Raw genomic sequence first — 25,297 nt, 5'->3', positions numbered from 1 at the left:
GTGACCCAGGCAACCATTCTCACGAGGCAATGATTTGAATGTTTGCCGCTCTAGTTTTCATAATTTTGGTGAAAATGGTGTTTCATAACAAAGTGTCTATTTTTCTCAAATATATATATATATATATATATTTTTTTTTCCAATAATTCCAAGATACTTGCATGATTATTTTCTAAAATACCGAGAAAATCGAAGTTTTCAAATAATTGCAGACTTGGCATGAGCCTAAATTTGTGTTTTGTGAGACATCATCTCGATACTTTATTTTACAACTACAATGGCATTCGGTCGAGTTCATACCTCCACTCGGCTCAACAGTTTATGTTTTATGTCCCATTGATGGGCCGGATCTGGATTCGGACCTGAACCAAAATCTTGTTGGCTTATTCTTGTCACCTAACCAACCCATCCACCAAGTTTTATCATAATCCGTCTAACTTTTTGAGATATCCTGCTCACAGACAGGCAGACAAACAGGGATGAAAACGACCTCCATCAACCTTCAGTGATGGAGGTAAAAACATTTTCATTTCAGTGGTGCATTTTCTGCAGGAGATATAATCACAATCAATTTCATCAACAATCAGGAAATTATCCTAATCATCACCACAACCTTCCAGTTCTCCTGATGTTTCACCACTTTGGCATTTTCTTCGAAGAAGTATGTCACGTCTGCGTACAATGATTACAATCTACTATTTTGGTGCAGAGAGATGGCCTATTGTACACTTAAATGGAGGCTGATTTGGTCGTACTTGTACAACTTGACGTTGCCCTCAATTTTTCTGAAACTCACATTTTGGACAGTTGCATTATTGAAAAGGGTGACTAGACAACCTACCATAGTACCAGAGTACACCTCCCCAGTGGGCAATAAGGACCTGTTCTGACATCTTGAGCAAAAAGTGGTCTTCAACCGGGACCATATGAGCACTGTGTGTCGGGTGTTGAGCATTCTTCAAAAGGGGCAGGGGTGGGATCATATGACTGCAATTGCACCTACACATGATGCACAAAATTTCCACATTCAATCTGATTTGAAATGGTCAGCGATAAAGATAATGCTGTGTTTGAGTTGTAAACTTATGGAAGCTGTTTGATGGATTGAATAAATAGACATGGCCACAAATGTGCGGATAGAAAGTGAAACCACAAATGCATGAACATAATGCCATTTTCTCCATATAGTGCAAAACTGATCATGAAGGGTTAGTTCACATTTTTGGCCCCAATCTCTCAACTACTAAAATCATGAGTGTTTCTTCATAGCACCATTTCAGACCTATATTATCTGTTCTTTATCATGTACCTTGTGTGAACAATTTGGAAATCGTGCTTTATTTTGCATTTCAACTTAACTATTACATGAGCAATGCAATGGATGATTAAATGAAAGTGACAAAATTCGTAATCAACAATAAGGTTGTGTGTGTGTGTGTGTGTGTGTGTGTGTGTGTGTGTGTGTGTGTGTGTGTCCTCTATAACTCCATAACCATGAAACCTAGTGGCCCCAAACTTTGCACGCATACGAAGGGAACTCCAAGGTAGTCCCCCTTAATATTCGATGAGTTGTATTTGCTAAGCGATGAGTTGTATTTGCTACTTTTAAATAAAACATAAATGGTGTATTTGTTGCTGAAATAATGTGTGACAGATGTCGTGAATTCTTGATTATAATTAATGTGGGCCTGTATTTTTGTTGTGATAAAAACCTGGGACATACACTTTCTGAAAGACAGAGAAAATGTCGACCAGGCTGCACCAAAATAGTAGATTGCAAGTTAAATGTGATGATTGACGCATTACTTCCTGGATGTAGATGTGTGAGTAAGGTGGTGTTTACATCGGTAAAGCAGGGGTGTCTTTGAGACGGAACAGGCACAGTGTGCGAATGGAGTTGTCTACAGACAGCATTACCCTGGGGCTCGCAGAATAGCCAAGAGGTTTGTGTACTTGCCTCTGAGCTGTCTCACCTGGGTTGGAATCTCCATCCAGCTATAAACTTTCACCCTGGTGTTTCACAGGCAGGGCGATACATGTGAGTCTCCGTTCATCAGATGGATGTTAAACAGGGTGTCCTGTCTGACCATTAATTTGTGGACGTTAAGATCCTACAGTGTCCTTCGCAAAGCAGATGTGAGTTATTGCAGCCAGCATAAATAAATTCCAAATTTCTGTCACCTTCAGTCAAATCACAGGTCTGACCAACCAGTTGGTGAAAGAGTTGGGTCAAAAACGTTCCCCAGCAACCCCCCCCCCCCACCCCCACCTCACACACTTCACAAGAAGGTAGGAATAAATAAGCAGTAGTAGCAGTTGTAGTAGACAGCACCACCCTCCTTACGAGGACCTCGATGGATATCGTTTCAATAATAAAGGTGAAGACCAGGTATCCAAGACATAAATATAATATGGCATCTCCCACATTGAGGCCAATGCACAAGGTCTGTTGCTCTAATGTCACAGACAGTTCAAGCTGGTGTTTCGGCTTCATGGTTAAGGTGGCGAGCTTAAGATTTTCGGGTCTTGAGTTCAAGCCCTTGTTGCATTGTTGAATTAACACCAAGTGAGTTGATGCAGTATGTCATCCTTCCTGGGTTGGCAAAATTAGTACCAGCTTACTGGTAACAGGGCCGGGTGGAGCATTGCATTGGTGGGACAGCTGCAGGCACAGGCTGCATATGAATAAATAATGCACAGCTTGGGTGGGTTCTCCATTTTATACTGCCTCCTCCCTTTGTGGTCTTCAGCCTTCAACCCTCCTCAACAACTTTCAAAATCCAGGCTCAATGCACACCTCATCTCTAATATTCATCACTTCTCCAATCTCTGGACCCACTTTCCAGAGGATGTTCCATCTCACTCTTCCTTCCAGGACTTGAATCAAGCAAGCAGTACACCATCATCTCTTGTCATACCCAATTTTGACCCATGATCTTTATACCACTTTCAGGAGTGGTGTTAGAATATTGGAAAACCTCTGAGGAAGAATGATAGGTGCTTTCGAAAGCTTAATAAGTCACCCTAACCAACTGTTCTTGTCACATAAACTCATCCACCAAGTTTTGTCATAACTAGTCCACAACTTTTCGAGATATGATGTATATCGTTTTCAGCTCCATCACTCAATGAAGAAGAATCACTTAAAAGATTCTGATCATCACCAAAATCGAATCAATTCGTCCTCGTCACAGACCCAACCTCTCCACCAAGTTTTGTCCAAATCCGTGCATTACGTTTTGAGATATCCTGTTCACAGACAGACAGACAGACAGACAGGGGTGAAAACATAATCTGGGCCCACATTCTGTGATGGAGGTAACAATGTTTGAAGACCATACTTTGATAATTGAAAGACGAAGGAGCTAATGCAGACAATTGACGTTAGAGCGACAAAGCATCTCATAAACCAGATTCCTGTACCATTGCCGGTATAAAGGCAAAATCCTAATGACGGAACACTCGACAACAAAATGATGACTAGCTAAATAGGAATATATAAAATGAAAGTAATTGGACAGGAGTGAGAAAATGTTATGAAACAATTAATTTGCAATAAACAACAATCGTGCAGAGAAAAGTCCACGAATCTCGAAAAATCCTCGTCCTTCATTTTCACTTCGATAGATAGAATGTCATCCAGAAAAATGAAGAGATCTGCATAGGGAAAGGGTGGAGGAGGGAATAGTTTGGGGGGAGAGGGGGGCAGTGGAGAGAGAGAGAGAGAGAGGGGTGGGAATTGACACGGAGGAGGCCAACATGGCAAGTCGATGTTGTGACTTTGAAATTGAAAGACCCCAGACTAATGAATGCCAGTCACACTGCACTACAGATGCCACACTGCACTGGAGATGCAGGAATCCAATTCATGCACAGAATAAGCAATGGCCCAAAACGATTCAGGACAACTCCTTCCGTGCAGTAAAGAGTGCTTATCCACTTGGTGATGATGTCAGGGTGAATTGCAGTAATTTTGTTGAAGCTGATAGAATTTTGCCCTGTGTTTTGCCTGACTTGGATTTTTTTCAAATGAATGCACAATCTACCCCGTAGCATTAGAAGACCACCTGCAACCCGCCATGTGAATCCGTCTCCTTAATAATGACTTGTGAAGTCCAGCTGGGAGTGGAGTTTTTGCACGCTCACCTTATCCACTGTACTCCACCACCCGTTGGATGAACCCGACCATGAAAAATGTCAAATAAATTTTTAAAAAATTTTAAAATCCTTCACAGGAGTTTATTTATTCTTGTGCAGCCCGTGGCTGCTTGGCTGCATTATTTTTCTGGAGGCATACTTGCGCCACTGATGCAGTGCCCCTGCTACCAGTAAGTTGGTGCTCATTTTGCCAACTTCAGAAGGATGACAGGCTGAGTCAACCCACTTGGTGTTAATTCAACGACAAAACAGGGGCTTTAACTCGAGACACAAATATCTTAAGCCAGCCATCTTGACCGTTAGGCCAGCACTAAGCTCTTTACAGGAGTGAGGTTCATGGAAGAGCAGGGTAGAAATGACAGTACAGCAAACATCAAGGGAATGAATGAACAGGAAGAGAGGAGGGGAGGAAACACTTCTTTCTATAACGGTGGAAATTATTCCCACGTGTTTGTGGGATTGGCCTGGGGAGGTTTTTAGCCCAAGTCTTTCACGAACGGGTCGGCCATGACATTCGACTAAGTAGTTTTGGCAGGAATTTAGAAGTTGTCCATGTTGCTGGCGATAGCTCACCTCGTCTTTACGAAGATCACCTTGGGATGTTCAACATCCACCAACTAATGTTGGCAGATGGGAGGCCCAGTACACACATTGACGAATCGCCCTGCCTGTGAAATAGCGAGATTAGAGATAGAGATATAGAGACACAGAGAAACAGACACAGATTATTTCAAAGATCAAGTTTATGAAACAGCTGGTATGACAACAAACGTGTCATACAGATTTCAACTCATTATGACCTTCAGACATCAACATTTCCATTTTTCAGCAACATATTTTAATGTCTCTGCCACCACTGATCACACGTCAGGTGACTTTCAGAAAACCGCCAAAAGAGTTCGAGTGCAAGTTTTGTCGCAAGCGAAATATCATCTTCGCAATTTGGTGTCGGACGTCACGAGGTCCTCTTCAAGCCCCCCATCAGCAACAGGGTTAAAAACCCAAGAGTCGCAGTGGAAACAAAAATACTCGGGGAGGATTATAACGAGAAGTCAAACGTTCTGAAAGGAAATGGATCATTCCTTATGTGCCATGCTGAGAAATTATTGATCTCCCATCGCATTGTGATAAATGTGCTTTGGGGGAAGGGAACGCGGCGTTCGTTGCTTACGATGAAGTTGAACTTCTTTTATCATCGCCCTGACAGCACCAGGTATAAGTGGCAGCACATTATGCGAGCGAATTGGCTTTTTAATTGGAACCTTTTGTTGTGGATTCGAGCCTCGGACATTATCGGCGTGATGCAGAACCTTATAATTGCAAACAAAAGTTTCACTCCATCAACTGAGCTTGGTGTGAGGGTGGAGAACCCGGTGTGCAAATCGTGTGCCGTGACTGGCACCTTCATGGCCGTCGACATATTGCGTGCGCAAAAGGTGTTAGTAATTAAAGGTCCCATGACACTCAAAACTTTCTGGTTATTTATATATTAACTTGACCTTCCGAGTGAAGAAATCACCCATGTTTCTTTTTTTTTAAATCAAAAATCGGATAATTAGACCAAATTTCGAACATTTCTCGTGCTTTTCACAACTTGCTTTGCCCCGCCCCTAAAAAAGTTGACTTCTGCGAATCGCAGCGTTGACGTCATCTCCAGAACGAGACTCGCACAGAGTGGATTGACTCGATGTCGCACGCCGTATAAAGTACGTACAAATGCATTGTGCACATGTGTTTGCTGTCTCACTGATCGTCTTAATTCCTGTGATTGTTTCGCGAGGGTTTTTAAGAGCTTCAGCCGTACTTTCGAAAATGCCTGCAAGATGTATCGTAGCAGGATGCAGCAATACAAGCAAAGACGGTGTAAGCCTTCATGTACAGTATTCCTGAAAGATGAGAATCTTCGGAGAATATGGACATCTAAAGCGAAGCTGACGAGGGGAAACTGGAAAGGCCCCAGCGACACGAGCGTCATTTGTAGCGCCCACTTCGAAGGCAGTGACTTTGATCTCGGGCTCTATTCGCCGTTTAGTTTGAAGAAGCTGAGGAGGCTGAAACCTGATGCAGTACCCATCATCAAAAGCAATGTCGTCCGATAAATCCGTCGTCCGTCTGACTAGTCCGATAAATCTGACATGCTGTAGCTTTCTTTTATCTCTCTCTCTCTCTCTCTCTCTCTCTCTCTCTCTCGTAGCTGCTGGTTGCATCATTGGTTGGGACGCGGCTATGCCACTGATGCAGTGTCCCCCTTACCAGTACACTGGTGCTTATTTTGCCAACCTCGGAAGGATGACAGGCTGAGTCAACCTCCTGGTGTATTTTAATTCAGTGGCCAACGGGGCTTGAACTCAGGACCCTAGGATCCCAAGCCGCTGCCCTAACCATAAAGCCAACACCAGGCTTATTGTTTTCTACTGGCGCTACATGACCACAGTAGGAATAAAATAAATAAAAATGCAACAGAACATCAGATTTATCGGACTACTCCAGGTAATTGTGTCGCAAGGTGTGTTCTGCACACAAGTTTTCATCGTATCCGGACAGCCAGATTGCTTCGTTTTATGCGCGGAGAGATACGGCCGATGACATGCGCTGGCCTTGCTTGCGATTGATTCACCGCGGAGAACCATGTCCGCTGCGCTGCGCTGGTCACGCACATTTCGGCAGAATTTTTAGGGGCTTTCCCGAAGAGGTTTGTTTTTTTTTATTTTACAGTTTACAGAACGAGTATTGTGAAAAAACATTGTCAGATCTGAAATCACGATGAAAAACTCCTATAGGACATATATATATATATATATATATATATATATATATATATATATATATATATATATATATGCAATTTCAGTACTTTTGGGTGTCATGGGACCTTGAAGTAAGTAAATAAGTCATCAAATAAATAAATAATCAAATAAATAATTAAATAAAATTAAATTACATACATACATACATACCTGAAAATAAATGATATGATGGAGGAACGTGGAGTGAAAGGTCGAATGTGAAAAGGGTGGGGGGGGGGAATAAAAGAGAAAAAGGAAGGTGAAAGACATGAGGAGATGGAAAAAACGATTCACTTCGTTTATTTACGACATTACATTGAGCGAGGCCCGCCAATCCTGATTCGCAGGAAATCTCGCGAGAAGTGCCACTGATCACGTGGTTTTTTTTCACAAAATGGCGGTTCCGAAGAAGGCGAAATTATATATTCCCTCACTTCAGCTCAATGGGAACAAACGAACACACATTTATTCAACAGATTAAAGACAGTGTCGTTTGTCATCAAACTACGTTGCGAGAGCACGTCGTCACACATCAAGCATCCAACGACATTTTCAAACATGGGTGAAGCGGGCAAGGCCGAGTCAAATCAAACGGGCCACAGCGAGGTCCAGAAAGAAAAGCAGTCTTTACTCAGGTCTGTCGGACAAAATCTGGTCGACTAACCTCACTAACCACTACCACGAAGAACACTTTCTAGCAGCATGCAGTAAGAGGATAAGTTAACCTAACCAACCACTACCTCGAAGAACAGCACTTTCTCGCAGCATGCAGTAACAGGATAACTTAACCTAACCAACCACGACGATGAACAACAGCACTTTCTAGCAACATGCAGTAACAGGATAACTTAACCGAACCAACCACTACCACGAACAACAGCACGCAGTAACAGGATAACTGAACTGAACTAACCACTACCACGAACAACAGCACGCAGTAACAGGATAACTGAACTGAACTAACCACTACCACGAACAACAGCACACAGTAACAGGATAACTTAACTGAACTAACCACTACCACAAACAACAGCATGCAGTAACAGGATAACTTAACCTAACCAACCACGACCACGAACAACAGCACTTTCTAGCAGCATGCAGTAACAGGATAACTTAACCGAACCAACCACTACCACGAACAACAGCATGCAGTAACAGGATAACTTAACCTAACTAACCACTACCAAGAACAACAGCACTTTCTTGCAGCATGTAGTAACATGATAACTTAACCTAACCAACCACTACCTCGAAGAACAGCACTTTATAGCAGCATGCAGTAACAGGATAACTTAACCGAACCAACCACTACCACGAAAAACAGCACGCATGAACAGGATAACTTAACCTAAGCAACCACTACCACAAACAACAGCACTTTCTTGCAGCATGCAGTAACAGGATAACTTAATCTAACTAACCACTACCACGAAGAACAGCACTTTCTAGCAGCATGCAGTAACGGGATAACTTAACCTAACCAACCACGACCACAAACAATAGCACTTTCTAGCAGCATGCAGAAACAGGATAACTTAACCGAACCAACCACGACCATGAACAACAGCACTTTCCAGCAGCATGCAGTAACAGGATAACTTAACCTAACCAACCACGACCATGAACAACAGCACTTTCTAGCAGCATGCAGTAACAGGATAACTTAATCTAACTAACCACAACCACGAAGAACAGCACTTTCCAGCAGCATGCAGTAACAGGATAACTTAACCTAACCAACCACTACCACGAACAACAGCACGCAGTAACAGGATAACTTCACCTAACCAACCACTACCACGAACAACAGCACTTTCTTGCAGCATGCAGCAACAGGATAAATTAACCTAACCAACCACTACCACGAAGAACAGGATAACTTAACCTAACTAACCACTGCCACGAAGAACAGCACTTTCTAGCAGCATGCAGTCACGGGATAACTTAACCTAACCAACAACTACCACGAACAATAGCACTTTCTTGCAGCATGCAGCAACAGGATAACTTAACCTAACCAACCACTACCACGAAGAACAGCACTTTCTAGCAGCATGCAGTAACGGGATAACTTAACCAATCAACCACTACCACGAATAACAGGATAACTAAACCTAACCAACCACTACCACGAACAACAGCACTTTCTAGCAGCATGCAGTCACAGGATAACTTAACCTAACCAACCACTACCACGAACAATAGCACTTTCTTGCAGCATGCAGCAACAGGATAACTTAACCTAACCAACCACTACCACGAAGAACAGCACTTTCTAGCAGCATGCAGTAACGGGATAACTTAACCTAATCAACCACTACCACGAATAACAGGATAACTAAACCTAACCAACCACTACCACGAACAACAGCACTTTCTAGCAGCATGCAGTCACAGGATAACTTAACCTAACCAACCACTACCACGAACAATAGCACTTTCTTGCAGCATGCAGCAACAGGATAACTTAACCTAACCAACCACTACCACGAAGAACAGCACTTTCTAGCAGCATGCAGTAACGGGATAACTTAACCTAACCAACCACTACCTCGAATAACAGGATAACTAAACCTAACCAACCACTACCACGAACAACAGCACTTTCTAGCAGCATGCAGTGACAGGATAACTTAACCTAACCAACCACCACCACGAAGAACAGCACGCAGTAATAGGATAACTTAACCTAACCACTAAGTACTTGATACAGGTGCTCAGAATGATCTTTCCGACCCAATAGAATAGATAGACGTCGGCCTAATAATTATAGTCCATGCTGAGGCCTTACATTTTTATAACTATAACTACCCTGTACCCCACAAACGTAACAAAAGATAAGATAACTCGTGTTATACAAACCGTTGAACCACCGTTCACCACCGGGTCTCGCACATCAGATTGGACGTCACGTGACCTCTGCCTCCAGGTGAGTCCTGCGGTGTTGTTCGTCATCGTCTCTGTCATCCGTATTAAACAAAAGACCCATCGAAGAGCTTCTGGTCCTGAAAGCAATCTTAAATAAATTAATTAATTAATAAATAAAAAAACTTGGAGGAAATAACTCCGCCATCCTCTAATCCGAAGGTTAAATCACGATGACAGCGTTTACTACCGGCAGGAAAATAATACAAGTGTTTGAGAAAAATGTGTCCAAAAGTGCCCATTTTCCCAGTCCGTCCTCGTGCCGTGCTTGCTGATGAATATGCTCTGCGCATGGTGAACAATAAAACCGAAGGAATTGCGAAGCTCGAGCTAATATGCTGTTAAATGTGAAATTATTGCCCAAATCCCAATGTGAAGCCTGTAATTAACAAAGGCTTAAACAGAACTCCTTCATCATGCCTTGCCAATTCTGGGTTCTTGGTTTTATCGTCTCATATTGTGATGTTGCTTCCCCTTCTTTCTTTCTTTCATTTTTCTTGTCGATGGGAGAAAATGCTTAAATGGCTCCCTTTGTTCAATGTATCCATGTAAATATTTGATATAATATATCTAAGGAAGAGGGATAAGAAGGATCCACGATTGGTGAAAAGATGAAATGAGGGAAAGAACTTGAAATGGGGTAAGAGGACAAGGGAATGAGTGGGCGTGAGGCAAGGGAGGTGAAGGAATGCTTGGTGGGAGGGGAATTGGAGTGAAAGACAGAGTGAGAGTGGGGCTTAAGGAGAGAATTGGAACGAGGTGGAGGGCTTGGAGCTGTTGGATATGGAATGAGCTGCTGTAATCATTGAGTGTAACCCAAGGGAAGGCTCGCTGTCAGCACGCTTCGCTGCCCCCTCTGCAAGAAGTCCCGGCCATTGTGCCTCCCGTGTGTCATTAAGAGCCATTGTGCCTCAAGATTCTCTCTTCGTGGAGATAGCCAACCATTGTACCCGAGCTCTGCTGTTCGCCACGTAGCATGTTGAACAAAGCACTCACCTTCAGTTTAGTTGAGCACTCGAACCGTCTTGCTATTTCTCTCCCCCCCCCCTCCACACATTTCTTTATAGCCCGAATGAACAAGCGAGGTCTGAACCAAGGACGTCTTTGAACCGTTATTGATGTCGATTCGAAACAGACACCATCTAGGGTTTTCCCTCCAGGTCATAACCTTTGTGTGACAATGGGCGATGGTAATTTGGTGTAAGGAGGTGGCAAAGGGAATATGGTGTATAGAGGTGGTGAAGGTAATGTGGTGTATCATGGTGGTGAAGGCAATCTGGTGTATCGTGGTGGCGAATGTAATCTGGTGTATAGAGGTGGTGAAGGTAATCTGGTGTATAAAGGTGGTGAAGGTAATCTGGTGCATAGAGGTGGTGAAGGTAATCTGGTGCATAGAGATGGTGAAGGTAATCTGGTGTATCGTGGTGGTGAAGGTAATCTGGTGTATCGTGGTGGCGAAGGTAATCTGGTGTATCTAGGTGGCGAAGGTAATCTGGTGTATCGTGGTGGCGAAGGTAATCTGGTGTATCTAGGTGGCGAAGGTAATCTGGTGTATCGTGGTGGCGAAGGTAATCTGGTGTATAGAGGTGGTGAAGGTAATCTGGTGTATCGAGGTGGCGAAGGTAATCTGGTGTATAGAGGTGGTGAAGGTAATCTGGTGTATAGAGGTGGTGAAGATAATCTGGTGTATCGAGGTGGCGAAGGTAATCTGATGTATAGAGGGGGTGAAGGTAATCTGGTGTATAGAGGTGGTGAAGGTAATCTGGTGTATAGAGGTGGCGAAGGTAATCTGGTGTATAGAGGTGGCGAAGGCAATCTGGTGCATAGAGGTGGCGAAGGCAATCTGGTGCATAGAGGTGGTGAAGGTAATCTGGTGTATTGAGGTGGTGAAGGTAATCTGGTGTATTGAGGTGGCGAAGGTGATCTGGTGTGTTGAGATGGAAAAGGTAATCTGGTGTATAAAGGTGGCAAAGGGAATATGGTGTATAGTGGTGGTGAAGGTAATCTGGTGTATAAAGGTGTCAAAGGGAATATGGTGTATAGTGGTGGTGAAGGTAATCTGGTGTATCGTGGTTGCGAAGGTAATCTGGTGTATAGAGGTGGCAAAGGTAATCTGGTGTATAAAGGTGGTGAAGGTAATCTGATGCATAGAGGTGGTGAAGGTAATCTGGTGTATAGTAGTGGTGAAGGTAATCTGGTGTATCGTGGTGGCAAAGGGAATATGGTGTATAGTGGTGGCGAAGGAAATCTGGTGTATCATGGTGGCGAAGGTAATCTGGTGTATCGTGGTGGCGAAGGTAATCTGGTGTATCGTGGTGGCGAAGGTAATCTGGTGTATAAAGGTGGTGAAGGTAATCTGATGCATAGAGGTGGTGAAGGTAATCTGGTGTATAGTAGTGGTGAAGGTAATCTGGTGTATCGTGGTGGCAAAGGGAATATGGTGTATAGTGGTGGCGAAGGAAATCTGGTGTATCGTGGTGGCGAAGGTAATCTGGTGTACAGAGGTGGCAAAGGCAATGTGGCATATAGTGGTGGTGATGAACACCTATAATTTGGTATCTTGGAAGCCTCGGGTTGAGTTATCCCTGGAGTTTGATCACCCACACCAACACCACCCTTCCTTCCACATCTTCCACCTCTTCCTACCCATCTCTCACGTGAACTCTCTGCTCAGTAACTGTTTCGACAGCCCCGTGCTGTCCCCTCTTGGTAGCCCTTCGCCGGGAGTTCCTCGATCCATCCCGATGAGCTGGTGGGGGGTTTTCGGTGCCGGATCTACCCGCACCACTCGAAGCAAACCCCAGTGCGCTGGTGCTCTTTGCCGTCCGAACCCCGTTGCCGTAGCGAGGTCGCCCTGTCCAGCCAAGTGATCGCATTTCGCTCGAGTTAAAGGACGTGCATGTAATCACATTCTCCACGCTTCGGCCCAAGCCGGCTTTCTCGTCGGCGACAAACGGGTGCAAACTGTGAACAAGCGAATTACATTGTGTTTAATGATGTTTGGTCCCAAGATTGAATGCGCTGTCAATCGTACTCGACCGAATCACCAGTTTACTCCTCTGGCTTTCTTTATTTTGCAAATATGTTCATTTTGTTCTTATCCCAATGAAATAATTCTGAAATTAATGGGATATTTCAAACTGATCAGTGATTATATATACAATATTGCTGATTTTTAAGTTTGGCTCATGAAATGTATTCAGCAAACATCATGGGCAAAGGTCTGCATGACATGATTTTGTATTCTGTATAACTATATGATTCAGCTTTGCTGATTCATTCTTCCATTCTTATCCTTTTTGTTGCTCTCTGCTTTGTTCAGACACCACGGATGGTCTTCGATTCAGCACATGGCGTATACTCGCGAGATAATCAAAATGTATTTAATCCGATCTGATCTCTTGATGATCTTTTCATCTGCGGAGTATTTTATACCGGTGTTGGGGTACCGGGCTGGCAGGGTGACCGAGAGGTGGTACACACACTCGATTCGAAGCCTTCTAGCCTAGGTTTGAATCCTGAACTGGCTGTAAACTGTCATCCCGGTGTTTCACAGGCAGGCTGATTCGTCAATGTGTGTGCCGTCTCTCGGATGGACGTTCAATGGGATCCCATCTATCGACATTAGTTGGTGATGTTAAAGATCCCACGGTGTCCTTCGCGAAGAGTCGGCAAGCCATCGCCAGTGCCATGAAGAAATTACAAATTCCTGACCTAACTACTGCTGGGAGAGGGATGGAAAACCACCCAGCATGTCATTTGTCAAGAAACTGCTTTGGCAGGACCAATACTCTGTAACAAAGAGTGGGGTACATCGGAGGATTTGGGCACCATGGATTCGGGAGGGAGGTAGAGAGGGTGCAGTTGTAGACCACGATGACTCTTAATGAGATAAGGTCTTCTGTGCTGGCAGGGAATTTTACTGGGGTACCTGCCCAAAGTCTTAACATTTGTGGCAAGTGCAAGCAGAGAGGCAATCCAGCTTGATGTCCTCTCCATTGCATGACGTATCCCACCATAAAGCACCTCCTGCTGGACTGTGCCAGATTACTACGACTACCGACAAACTGCTACTGATTCAACGGCCCCAATAATTCTCACCTTTTTGTTGGGTCTGCCATTAAAAGTTTTGACCCAACTATTTTTACAAACCTGCTGGCCAAGTTATGACGTCCGGACTGAAGGTGGCAGGAATTTGTAATTTGTTCGGGGTGCCGGCGATAACTCGACGACTCTTGGTGAGAGACACTGTGGGATGGGATCTTTAACATCCACCAACGAATTCACCTCCTGCAAAGGTTTTTTTTTGTTGCTGAACAAATGCCTTTTACATTCTGCTGCAATCATCCTCCTTCAAATGCAGCACAAGGCTGCGGGTAGCATCATTGGCTGAGGGGAAATCTGTGCCACTGATGCAGTGCCCCAATTGCCAGTACACTGGTCCTCGTTTCACCGACCTCAGAAGGATGACAGGCTGAGTCAACCCACCTCGTGTTAATTCAACAGCCGACAGGGGCTCAAATTCAGGACCCTAAAATCTCAAGCCAGCCACCCTAACCACAAAACCAACACCAGGCTTTTCTGCTGCAATTACATTACAAAATGGAATTTCCGGTTCAACCTGGTTTCTGAACTGTCCCAAACTTTTTTTAAACTGGTTCTTTCTGACATGCATATCTTTAAATGGTATTTTCATTGGTTTTGGCCATAACTTTGTTTGCTTTCTCTTTAGCTTCTCATTGTGTACAAAACACCCACGAATTGTTCATCCAAATGTTTATCCCCCTTCAACCGTAGACCTTCAACTTCTCTCCGATGAGTCGAACAAAAGGTTCCTCAATTCCAAAACTGAGCCATGAGCCTCCATTCTGTTACACAGGGAATTGCTTTTTACTGGTCTGGCATCCATGATGGTGAGATCCCAAAGCTGAAAACTTTCATTTTGTTGGACTGTCTCTACGTGCTTTGGAGACAAGACGTGCACATTTTTATTAAGTTGCTTTAGCAGGAAGTGAGGTCAGGTCATCTCAATTTGCGTAGTTGTGGTCTACCTGGTAGCTTTCAACAAGCCTTGACCAGTTCAGATAAGGAATTACCTTGTGTTGGTAACTTGAGTTCTTGAGATTTTAGTTTTCAACAATCGAGCATGAATGGAAAATAATATGTATCCTTTGTCTTGGTTGTCAGGTGAAATTGTTCTTTAAACAACAGCAATGGTGTGCTATCAATGCCACAGGAGTAAATATTAAATAGTCGACCCCCAAGTGGAAAGACAGTTCTTGAGATATTCAGTAGCACTCCATTGTTTCCTCTGCCACAAAAGGGGGATGGAGATTATGTTTTCACCCCTGTTTATCTGTTTGTTTGTGTGCAGGATATCTCAAAAAGTTGAGAACGGATTTGGACGAAACTTAGTTTGCAGGTTGGGTGTGTGACGAGGATGAATTGATTCGATTTTGGGGAAGATCCAAATCTGGATCCGCGTGGAGGTAAGCGCTCTACCGAGTGCCCTTCTAGTTGATGTCGTTTGCAGCTCAACACTGTCCCAATCTATCGCTCGATTTCCTAAGTCCAGCTCTGTTTTTGAAAGATTTTGCATGCTGTACACCCTATGGAAGCCTTGACTGTGCAGGCGTTCCCTTGCAAGTCTGCGCGACAGAGAGGATCGATAACTTATTCCTCAGGCTCAGTACTGTTACATCATTCCAGGACAAAAATGTCAGCCGGGATTGCCGAGTACTCTTCCGGCTATGGATATTACAGAGCAGGACACCGGCCACGCTCGTCTAATGGATTCGTTTCCTTTTTGATTCATTGATGTCCTTCTCCTCTGCTATTTGTCTGTGTCGATGTATATATTAATATAATATATATGGCTGTTTCAAATCCTCATGGTAACTGCCAAAAGTGTGAATTTTTCACATGTTTGCTGTTTGATGAGTGTCCAGATTCAAATGGAAGCCTTCCATTAGATCTACCCACAGCCATCTCGTTTGAGGGAGAATTTGCAAGGACTACACAAACATGCTTGATGCAAGCCTGTGTCGAGTTTCCTTGTACCTAATGTTCTGAGATTTTAAATCAATCTAGGACATACAATATCATGTCGACCTTCCATATCTGGTGCCGTACTTGTAGCTGTTGTAACGTTTTATCACATTGCTACTATTTCCTCCCCCGCCCCTAATTCTTTACCTCCCCACCGCAGGTGAAGGAGGTTATGTTTTCACCCCTCACTGTCTGTTTGTTACTTGCAAAATCGAAGATTTTAAAAGTATATTGGTCCTTCGATTTTGTTATTCTGTTGGGTCGCCAAAATAGGTGACCCTTATTGTCAGTAATTCTGTCTGTTTGTTTGTTTGTTTGTTCATTTGTTCATCAGCATAATTGGTAGTAAACGTGGGCGGATTTTGACCAAACTCAGGTGGTAGGTACATCTTATGACCTCGTGCTTTGGAAATTGTGATGGTTGCTAGGGACGCTTTGGTTCCCTAGCAACAACCAAAAAACCTTCAAAATCGGTACCCTTCACGCAAAATCAATTCCGAAAGCCATTATCCCACGTAGGGTTATGAAATTTGGCACGAATGATCTACAGGTGATGCTCTATCAAATATATTCCGTTTTTTTGTGATATATGGAATACTTTACCCGCAGCGCCCCCTACAATTAGGGTATGCGCGAAAATTGAAGGCCCCCTCGTGACCAGGTGAGTGCATCGATACGAATGAAACGTTGCAGGTTCATGGTACTCAATGAGTACGACAACTTTGCCTCAGGACATATTGACCGATTTCGCTTAGGTCAGGGGTCAAAGGTCAATTAGTGCAAAAATCGATAATATGCGAGAGCTGGAGGTGCCTTCGCGCCAAATGCTACTCCTCCTAGGGTTATGGTCGGATGGTCATGAAAATTCACGCTAATCGTCTGGAATACATTGTGCACAAATGATCGAGCCGGATTTTCGATTTAGATCTTTGTTCACCCAAAGCACCCCCTCAAACTTTGGGGATTTCTGATTTCAAACCGCATTTTCGGTACTTTTCATTCAAATGGGTACCGAGTAGTTATCAGTAGATGGAACTGGATGAGAGTTGATGTGCATAATCTTAAGGTGATTCCCTATCCGCTATATGACATCCATTTTGCTCTATATCTTATAGTTTCCATGCTCGGCGACCCATCGCCGCCGACCGGCTTGTCTGTCTGTTTGTTTGTCACCTACAGGTCACAATTTGAAACCGATATTCACAAAACTTCAACACATGGTAGAGTTTGACATAAGGAAGACGCTTATTGTTTTTTTGTTTTTTTTAGGTCAAAAGGTCAACATAGGTCAAAGATCAACAACTTGGGTGAGATTTCTAAAATTCTCAATTTTCATCTGATTGGATTGAAATTTGAAGAGGATTTATATTTGAGTTCAATGAGTTAAACCGGTGAATTATTTTTGAGGTCCACATCGACCAAAAAGGTCAACATAGGCACAAGAGCAACAACTAAGGTGGTATTTCTAAAATCCTTAATTTTCAACCCATTGATTTAAAATTTGAAGAGGATTTTCATATCAGGTCAATGAGTTCAACCACCAATTATTTTTGAGGTCAACATAGGCCCAAGGTCAACAACTAAGGTGGTATTTCTAAAATCCTCAATTTTCATCCAATTGACTTGAAATTTGAAGAGGATTTGCATATCAGGTCAATGAGTTCAACCACCCATTATTTTGGAGGTCCACATAGGCCAAAAGGTCAACAAAGGCCAAGATTCCAAAATTGTCAATTTTCTTCTGATTCACTTGAAATTTGAAGAGGAGTTGTACGTGTGGTCATTTAATTCAATCAGCAATGATTTTTGAGGTCAAATTTGTTTGATGAATTTTGCAAGTATCGTGCTCTGCACAACGTCTTCTTCTTGTTTGTTTGTTTGTCTGTCTGTCTGTTTGTGTGCACGATATCTCAAAATGTTGTGGACTGATTCTGATGAAATTTGGTGGACATGTTGGGTGTGTGACAAGGAAAATTTATTCAGTTTTGGTGACGATTTGAATGTGGATTCGACAATTTTTTAAAGTGATTCTTCAACATTGAGAGATGAGGCAAAACTAATTTATAGCACGATATCTCAAAAAGTTGTGGACGGATCCGGATGAAATTTTGTGAACAGGTTGAGTGTGTGACCACAGCTAATTGATTCGATTTTGGTGAAGATCCAAATCCAGATCTGGATGTGAGGATTATTGAATATTTAAAGTGATTCTTCACCATTGAGAGATAGGGCCAAAAACGATATGTAGCGTGATGTTTACCTCCACCACCGAAGGTGAAGGAGGTTATGTTTTCCCCCCTCTCTGTCTGTCTGTTTGTTTTAGTTTTTTTAGTCTGTTTTGTTTGTCTGTGTGTTTGTCTATCTGTCTTTCTTTGTGTTTTGTTTTGTTCTGGATACAATGTCGAGGCTCATATAAGAGCTAACACAGAACGTAAAACTTGGGGAGCAGTAGACAAGAGGGGCGGGAGAGGGAAGGACAAAACAAATGGGAACAGAGACATAAGGAGATCTGTGAAGGGAGAACGATGGGGTGGGGTACACGGGGTAAACAAGATGGACACTACGGAGACTTTCAGAAGGAAAGCAGGGAATATGAAGGAGGTGGGTTTGGGGTGGATTAACGGGGGTAGAAAAAAACATCATGGTTTTGCATGGGGGAAGATAAAAGATGGTGGTGAACAGCTGTTTTGAAGACCTGCAGGGAAGAGTGGGATTGAAGAGAGTGTGGGAATTTGTTCCAAAGGTGGGGAAAAAGAGAAATGAAAGCAGGAATGAAAGGTGAGCAGTGATTCTTGATTTTGGTAGTTTTATCAGAAGGGGGTTGCTGGTGGACCTTGAGCTCCCTGCAGAAATATGGGGGGGGGGGGGAGAGACATATCACAGACAGAGCAGGGAGATCAAGGCCAGACAGAAAATGGTAGAAGACCGAAAGACCACCAACCTGCCTGTGGTGAGAGTGGAAGAGACCCAAACACCTAAATGCCTTGATTTTCATAGCGTAAAACCGAGGAAGGTGAGAGGGGTGAGCACCAGCCCAGTGGGAAGGGCAGTACTCCATCAGGCTGTGGACAAAAGCTTTGTACATGGTCAGGAGCTCAGGTGTGCTAAGGAAGGACTTTGCACGATGGAGGATGCTCAGCCGGTGACTGGCTTTGGAGGCCAGGTTGGAAATGTGGCTTTCCCAGGAAAGATCATGGCAGATAGTGAGACCCAGAAGCTTGAATGAAAGAACTTCTTCAAGAAGATTGTTGAGAGAGTATATGGGGAGGTGGTGTGTGTGTGTGGTGGGGGGGGGGGGGTCCAGATGGTCCTTTCGGAGAGACAAACTGAGTGTGAGATTTGTCAGGATTGAAACACATGTTCCAAGTGTTCGACCAGCTTTTGATTTTATCCAGATCTGCAAAGAGTGAAGAGGCTGCTGCTTGCTGATATGGCAGAGGGTGGAATTATCAGCAAAGAGATAAAGAGGATTTTGCAGAGAGTCGGAGAGATCATTAATGAAACCCAGAAAAAGAACAGGGCCCAGAACGCTACCTTGAGGAACTCCACCATGGACAGGAAGATGGAATGAGAGAACTCCATTAAGGGCCACACGTTGGCTGCGACAGGAGAGTAAGTCTGCAAGCCATGAGTGGAGATGGCCTTGAATACCATGGGAAGAGAGTTTGGTGAGCAGGGCAGGGTGCCAGACCATATCAAAAGCATGCAATATGTCAAGGATGATGGCTCTGATTTCATGTCTGGCATTGAGGACCTCCATTCATTGTTGGGAAAGCAGAAGCAGCATGTTCAGGGCAGAGTGACCTGATCTGAAACCAAATTGATGATCGGAAATCAAGCCATTGGAGAAGAGGAAGGATTTAATGTCAGAAGCGATGATGGATTCCATGATCTTTCTAATTGGTCTGTAGTTGCAGGGATCTGTTTTTACACCTTTTTTATGCAGAGCAGTAATGTTTGCTGATTTCCAAGCAGATGGCAGATGACCTTGAGCAAATGAGAGGGTGAATAGAACAGAGACAGGGTGAGCAAGAGCAGAAGAGCAGGTTTTTAGGAGACGTGGGCTGATGCCGTCTGGATCGGTGCAGAATCTGAGTCGAGGTTTGACAGCAAACTCTCCACCTTGTCAGGAGAAAAGGACACAGAGTCCAGGGACAGCTGGGTGCGACTGGGTAAGGTGGGTAGAGAAAGCGGTGGGTTTTGGACACAAGATTTAGCTGCAAACACCGAGTTTGGGAATTCAGCCTAAACTCTTCCACGTTTAGGAAGAGCTCTTCCACGAGCCTCAACTCTGTGTACAAGAAAAACAAAACGTATTCACTGGCCCTCATCCCATTGCCCATCTACCTGCTTTGGAAAAAGGTCTTGATTAAAACGTGAGGCAAGCTCACTTTGACAGTCCAAACCAAGATTGTTAAATTCCATGGAATTGCAGTATCAGGGGCAGCACTGTTATCAAACAGTCCATGGTCTGCGTGATTCAATCTGCTTGATACACGTTCTCCTATGGCCAGAATAATACAGGGAAACTAGGTGCTCAACTCCTAGATATCCCCTTGTTACTGATGTCTGCTTTTAGCACTAGGGAAGAAGAAAGATGGATGCAAGGCCTTTCATAGACCACGACAATAGGTGAAAAGGAGGGAAATAAGAATTTACGGCGATATGTGGATGGCCTTTTTATATTTATGGCATTCAGTCTCACATATACTACGGTGTGATTGAAAACATATATCATCTAAAAAAAAGTCTTAGGCAAAGTTGAGTATTTGATTGGGGTATGAAATGTCTAAACATGCTATCACACATCCTCTTTCAAACGAAATATTTTGGTTTAAATTATTTCACCACTGAATGATCATCCATGATGAACAAAATACAGTAATTTCGGCTCCCAAGCAGGTTGGGTGTGGAATTGCTGTCCAGACTGGTAGATGGTCCAGAAGAAATGAACTGACATGTACTAACTCATGAATGCTTATCTGTATGGTATTTGCATTACTGTATATGCAAAGTTGCCTCCCTTGCAGTGTGCACGTGCACCGTACGTCATGAACGATTCATACACAATTACAGTAGTAAATTAATTTTCCATGAAATGTGTATAGATTTGTAAATGCATGCTCTAATGGCCTTCCTAGCTCTTTGGAATCCACTGAGGGGGTTCTCCCCAGCCTTCAAGACTGCCCTCGGCAGAAGTGGGAGGGATGGTTTCGGGAGGCAGAGATCATACGCTGGTGACTGATGGTCCATCGCGTGACATGGATCTCGGGAGATGGGGTCGTTGCATCGTCCCATACATACATGCATGCATTCATCAAAGGCTTCTTATCTGAGAAGTGGCTACTCGGACGCGGCAGCCCTGCCCGCAAATCACTCTCGGCTTTAAAATCACAGGTGAGGTCCGTCAATATTTCATACTCGAGTGTGGTGGGGCAGGAGCGATGGCATGATTTAAAGGAGACATTGGTGGTGAAACCCCAACGAGCTTTTGTCTTTCAGCTGGTGCCACATCGCATCTACTCATCTCCTCCCCTCCCCAATGGATTGCAGATATGAATGGTATTATATATTTATTTCAGAGGATGGACATTAAGATTCATATATAAAATGTATGTGAGACTTTGGTACCTTCTGCTAGAGTGCCCTCTTTCATCAGCACCCTAATTACTATCACCGCAAACATCCCTACTCTATCATATCATCCCTGATTGTAACGCACCCCGACATATATCTTTGAACATTTTCCTGTAGGTAGTGCATTGCATTGAATATGAGAGTGTCATGTTATTACTCATGCCTAGTGTTCGTAAGAATCTGTATCACCACCTTGGGATTGCCTGCAACTGATAGGGTAGTTGTTAACAACGGAGGATGTGTGAGAGCTCAGAGTCAAGGTGAGGCTTGTTCGTATTTTATCAAATATGTGGCTTGTCATGCAATGCGTTTTAAACAATACAAAATACAAAGGATCATTGTAGATGAAATGGAATTGGTGGATAGTTGAGATTGAGGTGTAAGGGTGGGAGTGGGAGAAGAGTTTGGGGGCATTTATCCTGCTATCGTCTATTGTTTTATCAACCTGCTATGTTGTGTGATCGCTACTTGGCAATACGGGGTTGTCATCTTTGCTACAATGATTATTGCACCATAAAACGGTATTTATATGGCAAAATTAGCTTTGCAAAGAGCCTTATGTGTTATTTTGAGAATTATCATTGTTAACTCAGCCACCGAAGGTGGATGGAGTTTATGTTTTCACTCCTGTTTGTCTGTCTGTCTTTTTGTGAGCAGGATATCTCAAAAAGTTATGGATGGATTCAGACAGAAATTGGTGGACAGGTTGGTAAGGTGACAAGAACGAGCTGATTAAATTATAGTTCAGGTCCGAATCGAGATCCAGCCTGTCAGAGGGGTACAAAACGTAAACTTTTCAGCCTGGCGAAGGTATGCACTCGGCCGAGTGCCCTTCTCGTCCCTCCTGTTATCATCTGGCTCTGCACTTCATCTATCACTTCTCATTCTTCATCAAATTGACTGCAATGTTTGACTGGAGGGGAAGAAACAAACATCGTAACGACCCACCCTTGAGTTGCCAGTGGCCACCCAATAATCATGTGATGTAGTGGCTTGTCGAGTATTCCTTGGTCTCGCCAATGGTGGAGGTGCACAAGCAACAAGTTCTTGCGAGCAGAAACCGAAGTAATATCTGTAGAAAAGAGAAAGAGAGCCTCCTTTGCAGCTTAATGTGAGCGGGTCGAGTTTTGAGGTCACATTGGTGGAGTTGATAAGTCAAATAACTTTGGATTCAATTCTGTCCAGTAAGTATGTGGAGCGAGAACCTCCGCAGGTGTGAGAGCATTACTTTACACATGGACGAATCAATCCTTTTATGTAGTTGGAGCAACTGTTCAGTGGAGAAGAATCTTCGACATCTGAACAGGACTCCTAATTTCTTTGAGGCCGACTTAGCTATTTGTGTAATGTGTGGATTCCAGGATAAATTTGATGTTTGAGTAATACCGAGAAGGTTTATTGTAACACATGTTGTAATTGTAGAGCCTTCAAAGGAGATTGGAGAGTTGAGAGGAGTTTCAGAGAGAGAGAGATGAGAAGAAATTGAGGTTTTGAAGCATTAAACTGAACTTGATTACATTTGCCCCACTGGGAGATCTTGGCCAAATCCGAATGTAAGGAGGTGGTTGTGATGAAACGAGATGTAGATCGAGTGAGGGAAGATGGGGCAGTTGGGAAAGACATGGAGGAATGTAATGTTGAGTCATCAGCATACGAGTGCATTTGGTTATTTGTGTAAGAACGAAGGTCATTGATAAAAAGAAGGAAGAGTGTTGGAGACAGAACAGAACCCTGAGGAACACCGCTATTGATAGGGAATTGGGGGGGGGAGGAGATGTTGAAGCGGGGGGGGGGGGATGTTGAACCATCAACAATTTTGGAGATAGAACACTCGGGGAGACAGCTCGATATGAGAAAGCAGAGTGAAGGATGAAAGCCGAAAGAGGGAAGCTCGGATATCAGACCCTGATGCCAAGCTCTGTCAAAGGCTTTTGAGATATCAAGGCCTACGACAAAGGATTTCCCATCGTCTCTCAAAGAAGAGGCCCAGACATTGGTAATGTAAGAAAGGATATCACCTGTAGATCTTGCCTTGTGAAAGCCATATTGGTGGTCAGATAGAAGACTGAGATTCAAGATGCTTGAGAAAATGGGAAGAGAGAAGACATTCAAATACTTTGGAAACAGTAGAGGTCAGAGCAATAAAACGGTAGTTAGAAGGGTTTGAATGATCACCCTTCTTTAAACAAAAACGAAACAAACGAGCAAGCACGGGTGCAAGTTCTGAAGCACATTCCTTCAAGACATGGGGAGGAATGCCATATTGTCCATAGGCCTTGCTTATGTCCAGAGAGAGGAGTATTTTTTGACTGCATGAAAATAGATTACAGGGAGGGACATAGGATTGGTGAGAGGAGCATCAGAGGGAGATGGAATGTTAGAGTCATCCAGTGTGGAGTTGGAGGAAAAACAGAGAACAAAAAGAGTTACTTTGTCGGTCGGAGAGACGGCGATAGTATCATCGGAACGGAAAAGAGAAGGAAAGGTAGAGCGATGAAGTTGGTGGAGATACTTTTAGCTGAGGAGCAGAAAGATCTATTAGTGGAATAAGAAGAGAGGTTGTCATTTCTTTTGAATAAAGGAATGCTTCGCTTCACAAAAACATGTTTGCAATGATTTCTGGCGGATATGAAAGGTGAATGCGAGTCGGAGGAAAAAGAGTTTTTCCATGTCCGATATGTGGCATCCCTTGCACGAATGGCCGCAGAGCAGGAATTATTGAACCAAGAATTGGTCGGAGAGACAGACTTGAAAGAGAAGCGGATATAAGCCTCCATTCCTGCAACAATAACTTCAGCTATACGTTCATCAGAGATAGAGGCATCGCCCGAGGAGAGGCAGTTGTTTTTCCAGGTCAGGTCAGGTATAGGAGCATGTGCCAGAACAGCGCGTCGCTGCGTCCACTTTCCGCCGGTACTCCAGGGGCCTCTGTCTAGCCTTCCCCCAGGCAGATGCCAGGCCCATCCCCATCTCCTTGAGATGCTGGTCAACCTGCTGCAACCACGAGGCATGTGGTCGGCCCATTGGCCTCCTGCACTCACGAGACTCCCTCGCTGAGAGAATCTGGTGAGCAGGATCAGCGTCAGGAAAACGAGCCACATGTCCATACAGCCACAACTGACGCTCACGGACCATGCAGGTAACAAATCTCATCCGAGTCTCTCTCAGCAAGCGCTCGTTGGACACAAAATCAGACCAGCGATAGCCAAGGATTCTCCGAAGAGACCTGGTACCAAAGGAATTAAGTCTCCGTCTCAGATCCTTGGTCAGAGTCCAAGTCTCGCATCCATAGAGCAAGACTGGAAGCACCAAGGACCTGAAGACTCGGACTTTCGTCCTCCCGCACAGGTACCGGCAGCGCCACACCCCATGATCCAGTGAATCCATGACTCCCCAGGCCCGACCCAGACGTCTATTGACCTCTGACTCACAGCCAGCAGAGACATGAATATCACTGCCAAGGTAAGTGAATCTCTCCACGACCTCAACATCCTCACCACAAACAGGCAGAGACAGGACAGCAGCATCCAAGATGTCACCGAAAGCCTGGATCTTAGTTTTGACCCAAGAAACCCGTAACCCAGCAGCTCTGACTCCTCATTCAGCACCTCGAGGGCCCCCAAGAGGATATCTAAAGTCTCCGCAAAGATGACTGCATCATCTGCGAAATCAAGGTCCGAGATCTTGACATTCCCAAACGATGCACCGCAGCTTGATCTTTCCGACATCCTCCCTAAAAT

The 25,297-nt window shown here is 44.0% G+C and overlaps 1 long non-coding RNA gene across 1 annotated transcript; it reads right to left on the bottom strand.

Annotated features, from left to right (window-relative positions):
* Positions 1-3,471: 3,471 nt before the first annotated feature.
* Positions 3,472-9,924, bottom strand: LOC147032002 (uncharacterized). Its single transcript, XR_015051895.1, has 3 exons — positions 9,810-9,924; positions 4,732-4,826; positions 3,472-3,657 (listed from the first exon to the last, which is right to left on the bottom strand). It is a non-coding gene; the product is annotated as an uncharacterized LOC147032002 (long non-coding RNA).
* Positions 9,925-25,297: the final 15,373 nt, after the last annotated feature.

This window comes from Eptatretus burgeri, chromosome 2 (assembly GCF_056783735.1).
Source record: "Eptatretus burgeri isolate ZD-2024b chromosome 2, Ebu_testis_v1, whole genome shotgun sequence".
Lineage (NCBI taxonomy): Eukaryota > Metazoa > Chordata > Myxini > Myxiniformes > Myxinidae > Eptatretus > Eptatretus burgeri.
This window is presented reverse-complemented; position numbering and strand designations above follow the sequence as displayed.